The following is a 9,676-nucleotide window of genomic DNA, read 5'->3' as shown; positions in this document are numbered from 1 at the left end:
TACAAAAAGGCATTAAACCATCATATGTGGGGTGACCATCACCCCACCATAGAAATTACACCATTACCATCGCCCCCATAGTATTTACATCATGCCCAAGACATATTGTCTAATGTTCATCCAATAAAATGTCCCCACACGGGACCCATCATAAAAAAAAAAAAAAAAAAAAAAAAAAAAAAAAAAAAAACTTAAAACATAAACCATTATCATCAAAGTCGAATCGAGAGGGAACTCTAAGCATCGGCCCCTCCCTCATCAGCAGTGCCTAGCTCCACAGCCTCTTTATCCATACTTGGACGTTTAAAACATAAACACAAAGTGAGTCTAATACTCAATAAGCAGTATACTATGTCGTTAACTTATTAATCACATAATCTTTCTTTTGAAAACATGCATACATAAACATTTACTAGTTCTTGACTATGCTTTCATACATAAACAGTTTAAGGAATAGCTATATTTTCATGCATAAAATCTTTAAGAATAACTTTACTTTATGTTTCACTTTCTTTGGCTGGTACACATGATTACGCCTGTGTGTTGGGGTTAGTGATCTTTTGGACCCGGAATCCTTCCGCTGCCACAGGTTGGGAATCCCTTTCACGGGGGGCAGCACTGTACCAGTACTACTTACCCGGCATTGCAATCTGCCCATTCCTTTAGTACCCTTTCATTCATATGGCCGTTATGCATTGTCACGCTTTCATTTCATTTCTTTTCTTTCTTTGCAGTCAAACGTTTTCATTATCTTTTCCTTAGTCCAAATGCATATGCGTTTCTTTGAAAAGAGTGTTTCATTTCATGCTACATACAGGTAAGGCATAGCTATTTAAGAGAGAGCATGCATAAAAATCCCATGATGCATTACCTTACATACACACAATTATAATCAAAAGGGTGCTTAACAGGGGCTACCTGTCACAACCCTGCCCAAATCATAGGATGAGCCCGTGACAATTTACTTGTTCTTTCCTTATCATTATCAGCACTATATTTTTTTATATATATATTTTCCTTCTCTTTTTTTTTTCTACGAGGGTAATAAGGGATATGCGTGAGCATGTCATGCATGTACTCTGCAATTCTAATTTAAAAGAACACCTGATAAACGATATGTTCAATATTCTAATTAAAGGACTCTCAGAGTCCATCATCCATTCATCAAACATAACTAGTTCTAGATAAGAGGGAACTCAGTCCCTACAACACAAACAAAAAGGCATTTAACCTTCTTATGTGGAGTTACCGTCACCCCACCATAGAAGTTACACATTTACCATCACCCCACCATAGTATTTACATCATGCCCAAAGGCATATTGTCTTAAAGTCAAGCCAATAAAACGTCCCAACATGGGACCCATCATAAAGGCATAAAAAAAAAAACATAACCATTATCATCAAAACCGAACCGACAGGGAACTCTAAGCATCGAACCCTCCCTCCTCAGCAGTGCCTAGCTCCACAACCTCATCATTCATACCTAGACGTTTACAATATAAACACAAAGTGAGTCTAATACTCAATAAGCAGTACACCATGCTGTTAATGTATTAATCACATAATTTTTTCTTTTGAAAACATGCATACATAAACAATTGTTAATTCTTGACAATGCTTTCATGCTTAACAGTTTAAAGAATAACTATACTTTCATGCATAATTGGCTCAAGGCATAACTATACTTTCATGCATTAATGGCTTAAGGCATAACTGTACTTTCATGCATAAACATTCCTAATAAATAACTTTACTTTACGTTTCACTTTCTTGGCTGGTACACACTATTACACCTTGTGTGTTGGGGTTAGCGGTCTTTTGGACCCGGATTCCACTTGCGGCCACAGGTTGGGAATCCCTTTCAGCAGCACTGGGTACACTACCAGTACTACTTACCCGGCATTGCAATCTGCCCATTTCTTTGGTACCCTTTCATTCATATGGTTGTTACGTACGTTTATGCTTTCATCTCTTTTCTTTCCTTTCTTTTCAGTCAAACATTTTCATTATATTTCCTTAGTCCAAATGCATATGCTTTTCTTTGAAAAGAGTGTTTCATGTCATGCTACATATAGTTACGGTGTAGTTATTTAAGATAGAGCATGCAAAAAAATCTCATGATGCATTACCTTACATACACACAATTGTAATCAATATGGTGCTTAACAGGGGCTACCAAGAAAGACTTGTACATAATATAAATACATTTATTCTTTCATAAGAGAACATGTGTAAAGAGAGAGAGATTCTTTCATAAGAGAGCTTTGCCTGTAAGGAGCATGGTCATATCTACTTACCTCGATGTTTTACTAGAAGATTCCTTAAATCTTGAAAATAAACTCCTATTCAATTAAATGGGGTAAACATATTAATATTCATTTCACTTTAAGCTTACTATCCGACACCCATATGCGCTCACTAAACTTCCAAGTTGGAATTAAAGCATTTCCTTTAACCCCTTTTAGCTACATACATGGCACTAATTCAACCTTTAGTATCCTCTTACCAATATCTAAAGAAACTCATGAAAGAATGAAGCTTGCTTGTTGTCCTTCTTTAAAGGCTACTCTTTTCTATACAAGGGATAGGTAGGAATCATGAGTTAAAATGTATAGGATGGTAGGGATTTATTTATGTATGGTAGGGATTTATTTATGTATGGTAGGGAACAAGGAGGTACCACCCAAATCTGGAAATTTTATCAAAAGGGTACTTTGGCAGCTTTGTAACATCATATGGAAAGTAAATCCAACAAAAGACAATGCTTACAAGAGGTTGGTTTTTGTCACTTGTTCTTCAAGGGCTCCTTACTAAAGTTTATCTTTGATTAAACAAAAGGAGTGAAGTTGAACAAAGGGGTAAAATGGGCTAGTTTTGGCTTCCAAAACAGAACATATTTTCAGAGTTTCTGTAGTACTTGAACAGCTAGCAATCTTAGTACATTCATGGTATTAAACATCTCTCACTTACCCAAAACTCAACCATACAAATTAAATAACACAAGAGTGATAGAAAACTTAATGAAAAGCCTCATATATTTTCTGAAAATATAGGATAGATAAAAAGATACAGCTCTTGACAAATTAAAATTCCTAAAATAAGCTTACTAGTTAAATCTAGAAATTCTTAGTGGCTTACTTAGGCCATAAACATGGGGAAAGTAAGTTTAAAATTATAACCTTAACTTCATTAATTTAACACATAAAAACATAGTTAAAAACATGGCTTGGACTCAAGAGATCATAAGAAAGGGACTACAAATTTCCCTTGCAACACACGGCTGGAACACTCCAAAACAGAGCATGACCCATGGCTTCTTCATGTACATATATACACAACAAATCAATTAACTTGTGACTAACCAAGTTAAAAAAGAAATATATCATTTTCGAGTGGTAGAATTACATGGCAAAAACAGACTCAAGATACTTGGTTTGACCAGAAAGCAAAGCTTTCGGTTACTACCAGCTAAATCAACCATTAGAGAAAGTAAATGAGAAACTAGTCTAGGAACTACCACATGATACTCGGCTAACACAGAAATCTGAAAACCCCAAAATACAAGGCACAAATTTGCTTAGCATAATCTCAATCGCAAGAAAATCTTACGGAATGAACATCACCTGATTTGGCTCTTCTTTCAAGCTACGGAAACACATAACAAACGAGAAGAGGAAGAGAGATCCGAAATCCCAAGGCTGGAACACAGCAGAAAATTTCTTAAAAACAAACCCTAGATTAAACCCATAGATCTAAGATTTCAAACTAGAGATTAGAGCCATAGAAATTTACTTACAAGGTCGATTTCCTTGAAGAATTTCGGTTGGGATCTTAGGCTTAGGAAGCAGAAGGGATTGGCTTTGAGAGAAGAGAGATCGCACGGGTTAGAGGAAACCGAGAGGTGAAGGAAGAACACTTGAGAAATTTTATCTTTTGTTTGCTTTAGAGCCGACGGTGTAGGGAAATGAGGAAAAGAAATTCTTGCCTTGCCTTAGACGCTGTCGTGTAGGAGAAGGAAATGAGATTTAATTAGCTTCTGGAGGAAGCTACGGGTAAAGGAGATTTACTTGGCTTATTGAGGAAGCTTTGGTTTCAAGGGGAAGAAAAGCCAATGAATTTAAATCAAACTTGTCCCATAAGCTAAGGAATGAATGGTGGGGATCAATTATGGGAAGTTTCAAAAAGAGTTTGGGCCTTTTCTTGAGTAAATAAAAATTAAAGGGATTGAAAGAAAATATTGTAAGGTCATAAAAATCACACCCTTTAATTTATTTAATAACCCACTTTAAAAATAAAAGCACACACATCTTAAAATAAAATAATAAAAGTCTTTATCTCAAAATATTTAACTTAAAAATTAATAGATGACGTAAGGACCTACGTAGTAGGATTCGGGTATTACACTACCAAGAAAGGCTTGTACATAATATTTATACATTTATTCTTTCTTTATAAGAACATTTGAAGAGAGAGAGAGAGAGAGAGAGACATTCTTTCATAAGAGAGCTTTGAGTAAGGAGTATGGTTATAGCTACTTACCTCGATGCTTTACAAGTAGGTTCCTTGAATCTTGAAAATAAACTCATATTCAATGAAATGGAATAAACATATTAATATTCATTTCACATTAAGCTTACTATCTGACACCCCTACATGCTCACTTAAATTTCAAATTGGAATTAAAGTGTTCTTTTTAATCCATTTAGCTATGTACAAGGCACTAAACCAAGCATTAATATCCTTATTCCGATATTTAAGGAAACCCATGAAGGTACATAACTTGCTTGATATCCCTTTTTAAAGGTCATTGTTTTCTATATAAAGGATAGATGGAAATCATAGGTTAGAAATATATAGATGCTAGGAATTTATTCAAGAAGGGAAGGAAACAAAGAAGTGCTACAAATCTGGAACTTTCATCAAAGAGGGCATTTTAACAGCTTTGTAACATCATGTGGAAAGTAAAACCAACAAAAGGCAATGCTCCCAAGAGGGTTGATTTTTGTCACTTGTTCTTCAAGAGTTTTTCGTACTAAAATTTATATTTGGTTAAACAAAAGGGTGAAGTTGAGCAAGGGATGAAATGGGCTGATTTAGACTTCAAAACAAAACATATTTTAGAAATTTTACAATATATGGGCAGCTAGCAAATCTTAGTACATTCATGGTCTTAAACATCCCTCTCTTAACCAAAATCTCAACTATACAATTAAATAATACAAGAGTTGTAGAAAACTTAAGAAAACCTCATATATTTTCTGAAAATATAGCATAAATAAAAAGGTACAACTCTTGGCAACTTAAAATCCTAAAGCAAGCTTACTAGTTTAACTAGAAATTGTTAGTGGCTTACTTAGGCCATAAACTTTAGGAAAGTATATCTAAAATTATAACCTCAACTCCATTAATTTAAAACATAAAGGCATAATAAAAACATGGCTTAAACTCAAGAAAACACAAGAAAAGACTACAAAAATCTACCTTGCAAACACACGGCTAGAACACACAAAACAGAGCATGACCCACGGCTTCTCCATATATATATATATATACACACATCAACAGATCAATTAATCATAACTTGTGACTAACCAAGTTAAATAAGGAAATATACCATTTTCAAATGATAGGAGATGCACGGAAAAATAACTTCAACATACTCGGTTTGGCCAAAAAATACAAAGCTTTAATGTTTATTAATACATAACAACAACTAAAAATTAAGATCCAAGCTAAAACAACTCAATGGGTCTCCCAAAATCAACTAAAACCGAGTGGGTCAAGTTAGGATTTTTACCTTTGGCGAAATCCTTCCCAAAACACGAAAATGGGGAAAAGGAAGGTAGGTTCGGCTTAGGGAAACAAAGGGCACACGAATCCCTTGGCTGGAAGTCTAAACCGAAGCATTAACATTCACAAAAATGAAAGACCCACTTGATTAAACCATGGCTAATATTTCAAAACACACAAGAGAGAAGATTGAGGTTATTCTTGAGGAGAAGGAAAAATGATGCTTGGCTTGAGATTAGAAGAGAAATGGAATGGTAGAGTAGTGGGTTAGTCGCACGGTGAGTGCTGGAAGAGTTCTCCTCCTTTCCTTGTTCTAGATGTCGGTGGGTGCAAGAGGAAAAGGAAGATTTGTTTTCTTGTCTCTTGGAAGATGACGTAGGAGAAGGAAAGGAGATGTAATTTGGCTTATGGAGGAACCTACAGGTTCAAGGGGAGAAAAGTCAAAGGGATTTAATCAAACTTGTCCCATAAGCTAGAGAATGAATGGTGGAAATCAAATGTGAGGAGATCAAAGAGTTTGGGCCATTTCATAAGTAAATAAAATTAAAGGGCTTGAAAGAAAATATTTTAAGATCATAAAAATCTTACCCTTGAATTATTTAATAACCCACATGAAAATAAAAGCACGCACCCATCTTTAAAATAAAATAATAAATAATGAAAGTTTTTATCTCAAAATATTTAACTTAAAGAATTAATAAATGACGTAAGAACCTACATAGTAGGATTCGGGTATGACAACTATAAAGTAAGGACAAAGTAGTAAAAATAAGAGGGGCTCCGATTGGGCCGAGGATGGGTTATACATACTATAAGGTCATGGGATTACCATTGGATTACAATGGGAAGCCCTTGATTGAAAAAATCCAATCTCATAAATTTGTCACTTTGCACTAAATTGGTTTTTTACAAAGCAAGGACAAAGTATTAAAAATAAGAGGTGCTCCAATTGGCCCGAGGATGAGACATACATACTATAAGGTCATGGGATTACTATGAGAAGCCCGCAATTGAAAAAATCCAACCTCATAGATTTGTGACTTTGTACTAAATTGGTTCTATACAGAGCAAGGGCAAGGTAGTGAAAATAGGAGGTGCTCCGATTGGCTCGGGTATGGGGCATACATACTATAAGGTCATGGGATTACCATGGGAAGCCCACGATTTTGAAACTCCAACCTCATAACTTTGCCACTTTGCACTCAATTTGTTCTCTACAATGTATGGAAAAGTGGTAAAATAAGAGGTGCTCCAATTGACCCGAGGATGGGGCATACATACTACTATGAGATCATGGTATTACCATGGGAAGCCCGAGATTGAAAAAATCTAACCTCATAAATTTGCCACTTTGCACAAAATTGGTTCTCTACAACGCAAGGACAATGTAGTAAAAATAAGAGTGCTCTGATTGGCCTAGGGATGGGGTGTACATCCTATAAGGTCATGGTTTAACAATGAAAACCCTCGATTGAAAAAATCCAACCACAAAAATTTGCCACTTTGCACTAAATTGGTTCTCTACAAAGCAAGGACAAAGTAGCAAAAATAAGTGGTGCTCCGATTGGCCCGAGAATGGGGCATACATACTATAAGGTCATGGGATTACTGTGGAAAGCCCGCAATCGAAAAAATACAACCTCATAAATTTTCCACTTTGCACTAAATTGGTTCTCTACAAAGCAAGCACAAAGTAGTAAAACTAAGAGGTGCTCCGATTGGCCCAGGGATGGGGCATACATACTATAAGGTCATGGGATTACCATCGGAAGCCTGAGATTGAACAAATCTAACCTCATAAATTTGTCACTTTGCACACAATTGGTTCTCTATAAAGCATGGACAAAGTAGTAAAAATAAGAGGTGGTCTGATTGGCTCAGGGATGGGTCATACATACTATAAGGTCATTGGATTACCATGGCAAGCCCACAATTGAAAAAATCCAACCTCATAAATTTGCCACTCTGCACTAGATTGGTTTTCTACAAAGCATGGACAATGTAGTAAAGATAAAAGGTGCTCCGATTGGCTCGGCGATGGGGCATACATACTATAAGGTCATGGGATTTCTGTGAGAAGTCCGCGATTGAAAAAAATCCAACCTCATAAGTTTGTCACTTTGAACTAAATTGATTCTCTGCAAAGCAAGGGCAAAGTAGTAAAAATATGAGGTGCTCCGATTGGCCCAGGGATGGGGCATACATACTATGAGGTCATGGGATTACCACGGAAAGCCCACGATTGTGAAACTCCAACCTTATGACTTTAACACTTTGCACTCAATTTGTTCTGTACAATGCAAGGAAAAGTGGTAAAAATAAGAGGTGTTACGATTGGCCGAGGATGGGGCATACATACTATGAGATCATGGTATTACCATGGGATGCCCCCGATTGAAAAAATAAGACGTCATAAATTTGCCAATTTGCACTAAATTGGTTCTCTACAAAGCAAGGACAATGTAGTAAAAAAAAGAGGTGCTCCAATTGGCCCAGTGATGGGGCGTACATACTACAAGGTCTTGGTATTACAATGGGAAGCCCACGATTGAAAAAATCCAATCTCATAAATTTGCCACTTTGCACTAAAATCGTTCTCTACAAAGCAAGGACAAAGTAGTAAAAACAACAAGTGCTCCGATAGGCCCGGGGTTGGGGCATCATACTATAAGGTCATTTGTTTACCATGGGAAGCCCTCAATTAAAAAATACAACCTCATAAATTTGTCACTTTGCACTAAATTGGATCTCAATAGAGCAAGGGCAAAGTAGTAAAAATATGATTTGCTCTGATCACTTTGGGGATAGGGTATAGATAGATACTATAAGGTCATGGGATTACCATTGGAAGCCCGCGATTGCAAAAATCCGACCTCATAAATTTGCCACTTTGTACTAAATTGGTTCTCTATAAAGCAAGGGCAAAGTAAAAAAAAAAAAAGGGTGCTCCAATTGGCGCGAGGATGGGGCATACATACTATAAGTCATGGGATTACCATGGGAAGCCCACGATTGTGAAACTCCAGCCTCATAACTTTGCCACTTTGCACTCAATTTGTTCTCTACAATGCAAGAAAATGTGGTAAAAATAAGAGATGCTCCGATTGGCCCGGGGATGGGGCATACATACTTTGAGGTCATGGTATTACCATGGGAAACCCGCGATTGAAAGGTTTTTTCTTATTGAGTATCATGAATTATGTTTGAATGATTGCAAGTCTTGCATATTTGTTTCATATAAGTCCATTTCTATTGTTATTGCTATACGTGTTTTAATTTATCACCGATAGACAACACTAAGAAAGACAGATGTTAGGGGGGCGACGTCGCTCCCATAGTGTTGGGAATGAGCAGGAGGTTTCCCAAAGATACGAGGGACCTCACTGATGCAATCTTATGCTTAATAGAGATAGTTATTGGCAGACAAACCAAGACACAAAGGCGAATCCAACATTCAACAACCTTTGAACTATTCAGTAGACAACACCCTCCATTGATGGCAAGTGTAGCGAACTAGATGCTGAGAACTTGATCGACCGGCTAGAGAAGATCTTCCGTGTAGTCTTGTGCATGAAACAAGAGAAGATAGAATTCGCTGCTTACAACTTATTTGACGTGGCAAACGGGTGTTGGAAGTCTACTTATAGGCTTATTCAGCAAGTGTTACGTGAGGCAACTCCAATTTCGTAGCCGATATTTAAAGAAGCTTTCACTAACTGGTTCTTTCCCTATTTCCCCATCGTGCATTAGTATTAGCCGATTATGTTACCACATTCCTTCATATTACGTAAGTTGCTTGTCTAAGTGAGAGGACCCTTGGGTCCTTAGAGTGTGTGATGTCTGTTTCTACTCCTCTAGGAGACTTCCTAAATTGTAGTTCCATA

General features: G+C 36.7%; 2 long non-coding RNA genes across 2 annotated transcripts; one reads left to right on the top strand and one right to left on the bottom strand.

Moving 5' to 3' along the window:
* Positions 1-716: 716 nt before the first annotated feature.
* On the top strand, positions 717-4,446 carry LOC121251697. The gene is made up of 3 exons (XR_005938084.1): positions 717-920; positions 3,489-3,491; positions 4,414-4,446. It is a non-coding gene; the product is annotated as an uncharacterized LOC121251697 (long non-coding RNA).
* On the bottom strand, positions 1,127-4,684 carry LOC121251696. Its single transcript, XR_005938083.1, has 2 exons — positions 4,542-4,684; positions 1,127-1,485 (listed from the first exon to the last, which is right to left on the bottom strand). It is a non-coding gene; the product is annotated as an uncharacterized LOC121251696 (long non-coding RNA).
* Between the last annotated feature and the right edge of the window lie 4,992 nt (positions 4,685-9,676).

The sequence above is a fragment of the Juglans microcarpa x Juglans regia genome, chromosome 2S (assembly GCF_004785595.1).
Source record: "Juglans microcarpa x Juglans regia isolate MS1-56 chromosome 2S, Jm3101_v1.0, whole genome shotgun sequence".
Classification (NCBI taxonomy): domain Eukaryota; kingdom Viridiplantae; phylum Streptophyta; class Magnoliopsida; order Fagales; family Juglandaceae; genus Juglans; species Juglans microcarpa x Juglans regia.
Note: the sequence above shows the minus strand (reverse complement) of the source record. Positions and strands in the feature narration are given on the sequence as shown.